The sequence below is a fragment of the Coloeus monedula genome (genome assembly GCF_965178545.1).
Source record: "Coloeus monedula genome assembly, contig: HAP1_SCAFFOLD_122, whole genome shotgun sequence".
Classification (NCBI taxonomy): domain Eukaryota; kingdom Metazoa; phylum Chordata; class Aves; order Passeriformes; family Corvidae; genus Coloeus; species Coloeus monedula.
The window spans coordinates 495,631-504,474 of NW_028120783.1; positions in this window are offsets into that span (position 1 = coordinate 495,631).

The following is an 8,844-nucleotide window of genomic DNA, read 5'->3' on the forward strand; positions in this document are numbered from 1 at the left end:
CCACTCCTGCTGCAGTACCTTTTCAATATTTCTTAGACCATTTTCAATATTTTATTGCGCTCACACTTCCCAGCCTTTCCCATGCTGCTCTGTTTAACCAGCAGCGCTGCCCCGATGCTCCCGAGGTGCAGCTCTTTTAGTGATGCGGGGCAGCGGCCACACCTGCTGCAGTACCTTTATTGTACCTCGTTTACCATGCTCAGCATTTCATTCCCTTTACACCTCTCACGCTTTCCGGACCCCTTTTTAACCAGCAGCACTGCCCCGACGCTCCCGCGGTGCAGCTCTTTTAGTGACACGGGGCAGCTACACCTGCTGCTGTACCTTTATTGTACCTCGTTTACCATGCTCAGCATTTCATTCCCTTTACACCTCTCAGCCTTTCCCGTGCTGCTCTTTTTAACCAGCAGCGCTGCCCCGACGCTCCCGCGGTGCAGCTCTTTTAGTGACACGGGGCAGCGGCTACACCTGCTGCTGTACCTTTATTGTACCTCGTTTACCATGCTCAGCATTTCATTCCCTTTACACCTCTCACGCTTTCCGGACCCCTTTTTAACCAGCAGCGCTGCCCCGACGCTCCCGCGGTGCAGCTCTTTTAGTGATGCGGGGCAGCGGCCACTCCTGCTGCTGTACCTTTACAATATTTCTTAGACCATTGTCAATACTTTATTGCGCTGACGTTTCTCAGCCTTTCCCGTGCTGCTCTGTTTAACCAGCAGCGCTGCCCCGACGCTCCCGCGGTGCAGCTCCCTTAGTGACACGGGGCAGGGGCCGAGAGCCCTCTAGGTGCGGCTCCTCTATAGCACTTTACCGTTTTCTATTTTATTTCATTGGCACCTCGCGCGTTGCGCCGGGCGCCTCATTCGGGGACATGCGCCGGCTCCCACAGCGCCCCGCCCGCCGCCGCTCCCCGGGGGCCTCCCCGCTGCTCTCGGGAGATCGCACACCGCACGCGGCCCAAGCCCCGTCTCGCCGACGGCACTCACCACCCGCCGCCCGCCGCCGCGTTCTCCCGCTCCCTACCGGCACGAAGCGGCGCTGCCGATGACGGAGCCGATGCGCGGCTGCCACGCCGCTCTCTCCGCGCCTCAGGGCCGGCGCCTTCGGCCGCACAGGGCGGCGTCCCCGCATCCGGGCCAGCCCGCGGAGCTCCTGCCGCCGCCGCCGCCGCCCCCCGACTGAGGGGCCGCGACGCCGGCGCCCCCTTTTATACTCCGCACCCCCTTTTCCCGCCACTGCCGCGGTGGGCTCCCCCCGCCTCAAAATCGCCCAGAAGCGCCCGAGGCGGGAACGGCGCAGCCCCACCGGCGCCTCGGAGAAGCTCTTCTAGTGACAAGGAGCAGCGGCCACCCCTCCTGCAGTACCTTTATTGTACCTCGTTTACCATGCTCAGCATTTCATTCCCTTTACACCTCTCAGCCTTTCCCGTGCCGCTCTTTTTAACCAGCAGCGCTGCCCCGACGCTCCCGCGGTGCAGCTCTTTTAGTCACACGGGGCAGCGGCCACACCTGCTGCAGTACCTTTATTGTACCTCGTTTACCATGCTCAGCATTTTATTCCCTTTACACCTCTCACGCTTTCCGGACCCCTTTTTAACCAGCAGCGCTGCCCCGACCGTCCCGCGGTGCAGCTCTTTTAGTGATGCGGGGCAGCGGCCACTCCTGCTGCTGTACCTTTATTGTACCTCGTTTACCATGCTCAGCATTTCATTCCCTTTACACCTCTCACGCTTTCCGGACCCCTTTTTAACCAGCAGCGCTGCCCCGACGGTCCCGCGGTGCAGCTCTTTTAGTGATGCGGGGCAGCGGCCACTCCTGCTGCAGTACCTTTTCAATATTTCTTAGACCATTTTCAATATTTTATTGCGCTCACACTTCCCAGCCTTTCCCATGCTGCTCTGTTTAACCAGCAGCGCTGCCCCGACGCTCCCGCGGTGCAGCTCTTTTAGTGACGCGGAGCAGCGGCCACTCCTGCTGCTGTACCTTTATTGTACCTCGTTTACCATGCTCAGCATTTTATTCCCTTTACACCTCTCACGCTTTCCGGACCACTTTTTAACCAGCAGCGCTGCCCCGACCGTCCCGCGGTGCAGCTCTTTTAGTGATGCGGGGCAGCGGCCACTCCTGCTGCTGTACCTTTACAATATTTCTTAGACCATTGTAAATATTTTATTCCGCTCACACTTCCCAGCCTTTCCGTGCTGCTCTTTTTAACCAGCAGCGCTGCCCCGACGGTCCCGCGGTGCAGCTCTTTTAGTGATGCGGGGCAGCGGCCACACCTGCTGCAGTATCTTTATTGTACCTCGTTTACCATGCTCAGCATTTCATTCCCTTTACACCTCTTAGCCTTTCCCGTGCCGCTCTTTTTAACCAGCAGCGCTGCCCCGACGCTCCCGCGGTGCAGCTCTTTTAGTGACGCGGGGCAGCGGCCACACCTGCTGCTGTACCTTTATTGTACCTCGTTTACCATGCTCAGCATTTCATTCCCTTTACACCTCTCACGCTTTCCGGACCCCTTTTTAACCAGCAGCACTGCCCCGACGCTCCCGCGGTGCAGCTCTTTTAGTGACACGGGGCAGCTACACCTGCTGCTGTACCTTTATTGTACCTCGTTTACCATGCTCAGCATTTTATTCCCTTTACACCTCTCAGCCTTTCCCGTGCCGCTCTTTTTAACCAGCAGCGCTGCCCCGACGCTCCCGCGGTGCAGCTCTTTTAGTGACACGGGGCAGCTACACCTGCTGCAGTACCTTTATTGTACCTCGTTTACCATGCTCAGCATTTCATTCCCTTTACACCTCTCACGCTTTCCGGACCCCTTTTTAACCAGCAGCACTGCCCCGACGCTCCCGCGGTGCAGCTCTTTTAGTGACACGGGGCAGCTACACCTGCTGCTGTACCTTTATTGTACCTCGTTTACCATGCTCAGCATTTCATTCCCTTTACACCTCTCAGCCTTTCCCGTGCCGCTCTTTTTAACCAGCAGCGCTGCCCCGACGCTCCCGCGGTGCAGCTCTTTTAGTCACACGGGGCAGCGGCCACACCTGCTGCAGTACCTTTATTGTACCTCGTTTACCATGCTCAGCATTTCATTCCCTTTACACCTCTCACGCTTTCCGGACCCCTTTTTAACCAGCAGCGCTGCCCCGACCGTCCCGCGGTGCAGCTCTTTTAGTGATGCGGGGCAGCGGCCACTCCTGCTGCAGTACCTTTTCAATATTTCTTAGACCATTCTCAATATTTTATTGCGCTCACACTTCCCAGCCTTTCCCATGCTGCTCTGTTTAACCAGCAGCGCTGCCCCGATGCTCCCGCGGTGCAGCTCTTTTAGTGATGCGGGGCAGCGGCCACACCTGCTGCAGTACCTTTATTGTACCTCGTTTACCATGCTCAGCATTTCATTCCCTTTACACCTCTCACGCATTCCGGACCCCTTTTTAACCAGCAGAGCTGCCCCGACGCTCCCGCGGTGCAGCTCTTTTAGTGATGCGGGGCAGCGGCCACACCTGCTGCAGTATCTTTATTGTACCTCTTTTACCATGCTCAGCATTTTATTCCCTTTACACCTCTCACGCTTTCCGGACCCCTTTTTAACCAGCAGCACTGCCCCGACGCTCCCGCGGTGCAGCTCTTTTAGTGATGCGGGGCAGCGGCCACTCCTGCAGCAGTATCTTTATTGTAGTTCTTTTACCATGCTCAGCATTTCATTCCCTTTACACCTCTCACGCTTTCCGGACCCCTTTTTAACCAGCAGCGCTGCCCCGACCGTCCCGCGGTGCAGCTCTTTTAGTGACGCGGGGCAGCGGCCACACCTGCTGCAGTACCTTTATTGTACCTCGTTTACCATGCTCAGCATTTCATTCCCTTTACACCTCTCAGCCTTTCCCGTGCCGCTCTTTTTAACCAGCAGCGCTGCCCCGACGCTCCCGCGGTGCAGCTCTTTTAGTGACACGGGGCAGCGGCCACACCTGCTGCAGTACCTTTATTGTACCTCGTTTACCATGCTCAGCATTTCATTCCCTTTACACCTCTCAGCCTTTCCCGTGCCGCTCTTTTTAACCAGCAGCGCTACGCCGACGCTCCCGCGTGCAGCTCTTTTAGTGATGCGGGGCAGCGGCCACTCCTGCTGCTGTACCTTTTCAATATTTCTTAGACCATTTTCAATATTTTATTGCGCTCACACTTCCCAGCCTTTCCCATGCTGCTCTGTTTAACCAGCAGCGCTGCCCCGACGCTCCCGAGGTGCAGCTCTTTTAGTGATGCGGGGCAGCGGCCACACCTGCTGCACTACCTTTATTGTACCTCGTTTACCATGCTCAGCATTTCATTCCCTTTACACCTCTCACGCTTTCCGGACCCCTTTTTAACCAGCAGCGCTGCCTCGACCGTCCCGCGGTGCAGCTCTTTTAGTGACGCGGGGCAGCGGCCACACCTGCTGCAGTACCTTTATTGTACCTCGTTTACCATGCTCAGCATTTTATTCCCTTTACACCTCTCAGCCTTTCCCGTGCCGCTCTTTTTAACCAGCAGCGCTGCCCCGACGCTCCCGCGGTGCAGCTCTTTTAGTGACGCGGGCAGCGGCCACACCTGCTGCTGTACCTTTATTGTACCTCGTTTACCATGCTCAGCATTTCATTCCCTTTACACCTCTCACGCTTTCCGGACCCCTTTTTAACCAGCAGCACTGCCCCGACGCTCCCGCGGTGCAGCTCTTTTAGTGACACGGGGCAGCTACACCTGCTGCTGTACCTTTATTGTACCTCGTTTACCATGCTCAGCATTTTATTCCCTTTACACCTCTCAGCCTTTCCCGTGCCGCTCTTTTTAACCAGCAGCGCTGCCCCGACGCTCCCGCGGTGCAGCTCTTTTAGTGACACGGGGCAGCTACACCTGCTGCAGTACCTTTATTGTACCTCGTTTACCATGCTCAGCATTTCATTCCCTTTACACCTCTCACGCTTTCCGGACCCCTTTTTAACCAGCAGCACTGCCCCGACGCTCCCGCGGTGCAGCTCTTTTAGTGACACGGGGCAGCTACACCTGCTGCAGTACCTTTATTGTACCTCGTTTACCATGCTCAGCATTTCATTCCCTTTACACCTCTCAGCCTTTCCCGTGCCGCTCTTTTTAACCAGCAGCGCTGCCCCGACGCTCCCGAGGTGCAGCTCTTTTAGTCACACGGGGCAGCGGCCACTCCTGCTGCTGTACCTTTACAGTATTTCTTAAACCATTGTCAATATTTTATTGCGCTCACACTTCCCAGCCTTTCCCATGCTGCTCTTTTTAACCATCAGCGCTGCCCCGACGCTCCCGCGGTGCAGCTCTTTTAGTGACGCGGAGCAGCGGCCACTCCAGCTGCTGTACCTTTATTGTACCTCGTTTACCATGCTCAGCATTTTATTCCCTTTACACCTCTCACGCTTTCCGGACCCCTTTTTAACCAGCAGCGCTGCCCCGACGGTCCCGCGGTGCAGCTCTTTTAGTGACACGGGGCAGCGGCCACACCTGCTGCAGTACCTTTATTGTACCTCGTTTACCATGCTCAGCATTTCATTCCCTTTACACCTCTCAGCCTTTCCCGTGCTGCTCTTTTTAACCAGCAGCGCTGCCCCGACGCTCCCGCGGTGCAGCTCTTTTAGTGACACGGGGCAGCGGCTACACCTGCTGCTGTACCTTTATTGTACCTCGTTTACCATGCTCAGCATTTCATTCCCTTTACACCTCTCACGCTTTCCGGACCCCTTTTTAACCAGCAGCGCTGCCCCGACGCTCCCGCGGTGCAGCTCTTTTAGTGATGCGGGGCAGCGGCCACTCCTGCTGCTGTACCTTTACAATATTTCTTAGACCATTGTCAATACTTTATTGCGCTGACGTTTCTCAGCCTTTCCCGTGCTGCTCTGTTTAACCAGCAGCGCTGCCCCGACGCTCCCGCGGTGCAGCTCCCTTAGTGACACGGGGCAGGGGCCGAGAGCCCTCTAGGTGCGGCTCCTCTATAGCACTTTACCGTTTTCTATTTTATTTCATTGGCACCTCGCGCGTTGCGCCGGGCGCCTCATTCGGGGACATGCGCCGGCTCCCACAGCGCCCCGCCCGCCGCCGCTCCCCGGGGGCCTCCCCGCTGCTCTCGGGAGATCGCACACCGCACGCGGCCCAAGCCCCGTCTCGCCGACGGCACTCACCACCCGCCGCCCGCCGCCGCGTTCTCCCGCTCCCTACCGGCACGAAGCGGCGCTGCCGATGACGGAGCCGATGCGCGGCTGCCACGCCGCTCTCTCCGCGCCTCAGGGCCGGCGCCTTCGGCCGCACAGGGCGGCGTCCCCGCATCCGGGCCAGCCCGCGGAGCTCCTGCCGCCGCCGCCGCCGCCCCCCGACTGAGGGGCCGCGACGCCGGCGCCCCCTTTTATACTCCGCACCCCCTTTTCCCGCCACCGCCGCGGTGGGCTCCCCCCGCCTCAAAATCGCCCAGAAGCGCCCGAGGCGGGAACGGCGCAGCCCCACCGGCGCCTCGGAGAAGCTCTTCTAGTGACAAGGAGCAGCGGCCACCCCTCCTGCAGTACCTTTATTGTACCTCGTTTACCATGCTCAGCATTTCATTCCCTTTACACCTCTCAGCCTTTCCCGTGCCGCTCTTTTTAACCAGCAGCGCTGCCCCGACCGTCCCGCGGTGCAGCTCTTTTAGTGATGCGGAGCAGCGGCCACTCCTGCTGCTGTACCTTTATTGTACCTCGTTTACCATGCTCAGCATTCCATTCCCTTTACACCTCTCACGCTTTCCGGACCCCTTTTTAACCAGCAGCGCTGCCCCGACCGTCCCGCGGTGCAGCTCTTTTAGTGATGCGGAGCAGCGGCCACTCCTGCTGCTGTACCTTTATTGTACCTCGTTTACCATGCTCTGCATTTCATTCCCTTTACACCTCTCACGCTTTCCGGACCCCTTTTTAACCAGCAGCGCTGCCCCGACGGTCCCGCGGTGCAGCTCTTTTAGTGATGCGGGGCAGCGGCCACTCCTGCTGCAGTACCTTTTCAATATTTCTTAGACCATTTTCAATATTTTATTGCGCTCACACTTCCCAGCCTTTCCCATGCTGCTCTGTTTAACCAGCAGCGCTGCCCCGACGCTCCCGCGGTGCAGCTCTTTTAGTGACGCGGAGCAGCGGCCACTCCTGCTGCTGTACCTTTATTGTACCTCGTTTACCATGCTCAGCATTTTATTCCCTTTACACCTCTCACGCTTTCCGGACCCCTTTTTAACCAGCAGCGCTGCCCCGACCGTCCCGCGGTGCAGCTCTTTTAGTGATGCGGGGCAGCGGCCACTCCTGCTGCTGTACCTTTACAATATTTCTTAGACCATTGTCAATATTTTATTCCGCTCACACTTCCCAGCCTTTCCGTGCTGCTCTTTTTAACCAGCAGCGCTGCCCCGACGGTCCCGCGGTGCAGCTCTTTTAGTGATGCGGGGCAGCGGCCACTCCTGCTGCTGTACCTTTATTGTACCTCGTTTACCATGCTCAGCATTTCATTCCCTTTACACCTCTCAGCCTTTCCCGTGCCGCTCTTTTTAACCAGCAGCGCTGCCCCGACGCTCCCGCGGTGCAGCTCGTTTAGTCACACGGGGCAGCGGCCACACCTGCTGCAGTACCTTTATTGTACCTCGTTTACCATGCTCAGCATTTCATTCCCTTTACACCTCTCACGCTTTCCGGACCCCTTTTTAACCAGCAGCGCTGCCCCGACGGTCCCGCGGTGCAGCTCTTTTAGTGATGCGGGGCAGCGGCCACACCTGCTGCAGTACCTTTATTGTACCTCGTTTACCATGCTCAGCATTTCATTCCCTTTACACCTCTCACGCTTTCCGGACCCCTTTTTAGCCAGCAGCGCTGCCCCGACGGTCCCGCGGTGCAGCTCTTTTAGTGACACGGGGCAGCGGCCACACCTGCTGCAGTACCTTTATTGTACCTCGTTTACCATGCTCAGCATTTCATTCCCTTTACACCTCTCAGCTTTTCCCGTGCCGCTCTTTTTCAACAGCAGCGCTGCCCCGACGGTCCCGCGGTGCAGCTCTTTTAGTCACACGGGGCAGCGGCCACACCTGCTGCAGTACCTTTATTGTACCTCGTTTACCATGCTCTGCATTTCATTCCCTTTACACCTCTCACGCTTTCCGGACCCCTTTTTAACCAGCAGCGCTGCCCCGACGCTCCCGAGGTGCAGCTCTTTTAGTGATGCGGGGCAGCGGCCACTCCTGCTGCTGTACCTTTATTGTACCTCTTTTACCATGCTCAGCATTTCATTCCCTTTACACCTCTCACGCTTTCCGGACCCCTTTTTAGCCAGCAGCGCTGCCCCGACCGTCCCGCGGTGCAGCTCTTTTAGTGATGCGGAGCAGCGGCCACACCTGCTGCAGTACCTTTATTGTACCTCGTTTACCATGCTCAGCATTTTATTCCCTTTACACCTCTCACGCTTTCCCGTGCCGCTCCTTTTAACCAGCAGCGCTGCCCCGACGCTCCCGCGGTGCAGCTCTTTTAGTGACACGGGGCAGCGGCCACACCTGGTGCAGTACCTTTACAGTATTTCTTAGACCATTGTCAATATTTTATTGCGCTCACACTTCCAGGCCTTTCCCATGCTGCTCTTTTTAACCAGCAGCGCTGCCCCGACGCTCCCGCGGTGCAGCTCTTTTAGTGACACGGGGCAGCGGCCACACCTGCTGCTGTACCTTTATTGTACCTCGTTTACCATGCTCAGCATTTCATTCCCTTTACACCTCTCAGCCTTTCCCGTGCCGCTCTTTTTAACCAGCAGCGCTGCGCCGACGGTCCCGCGGTGCAGCTCTTTTAGTCAC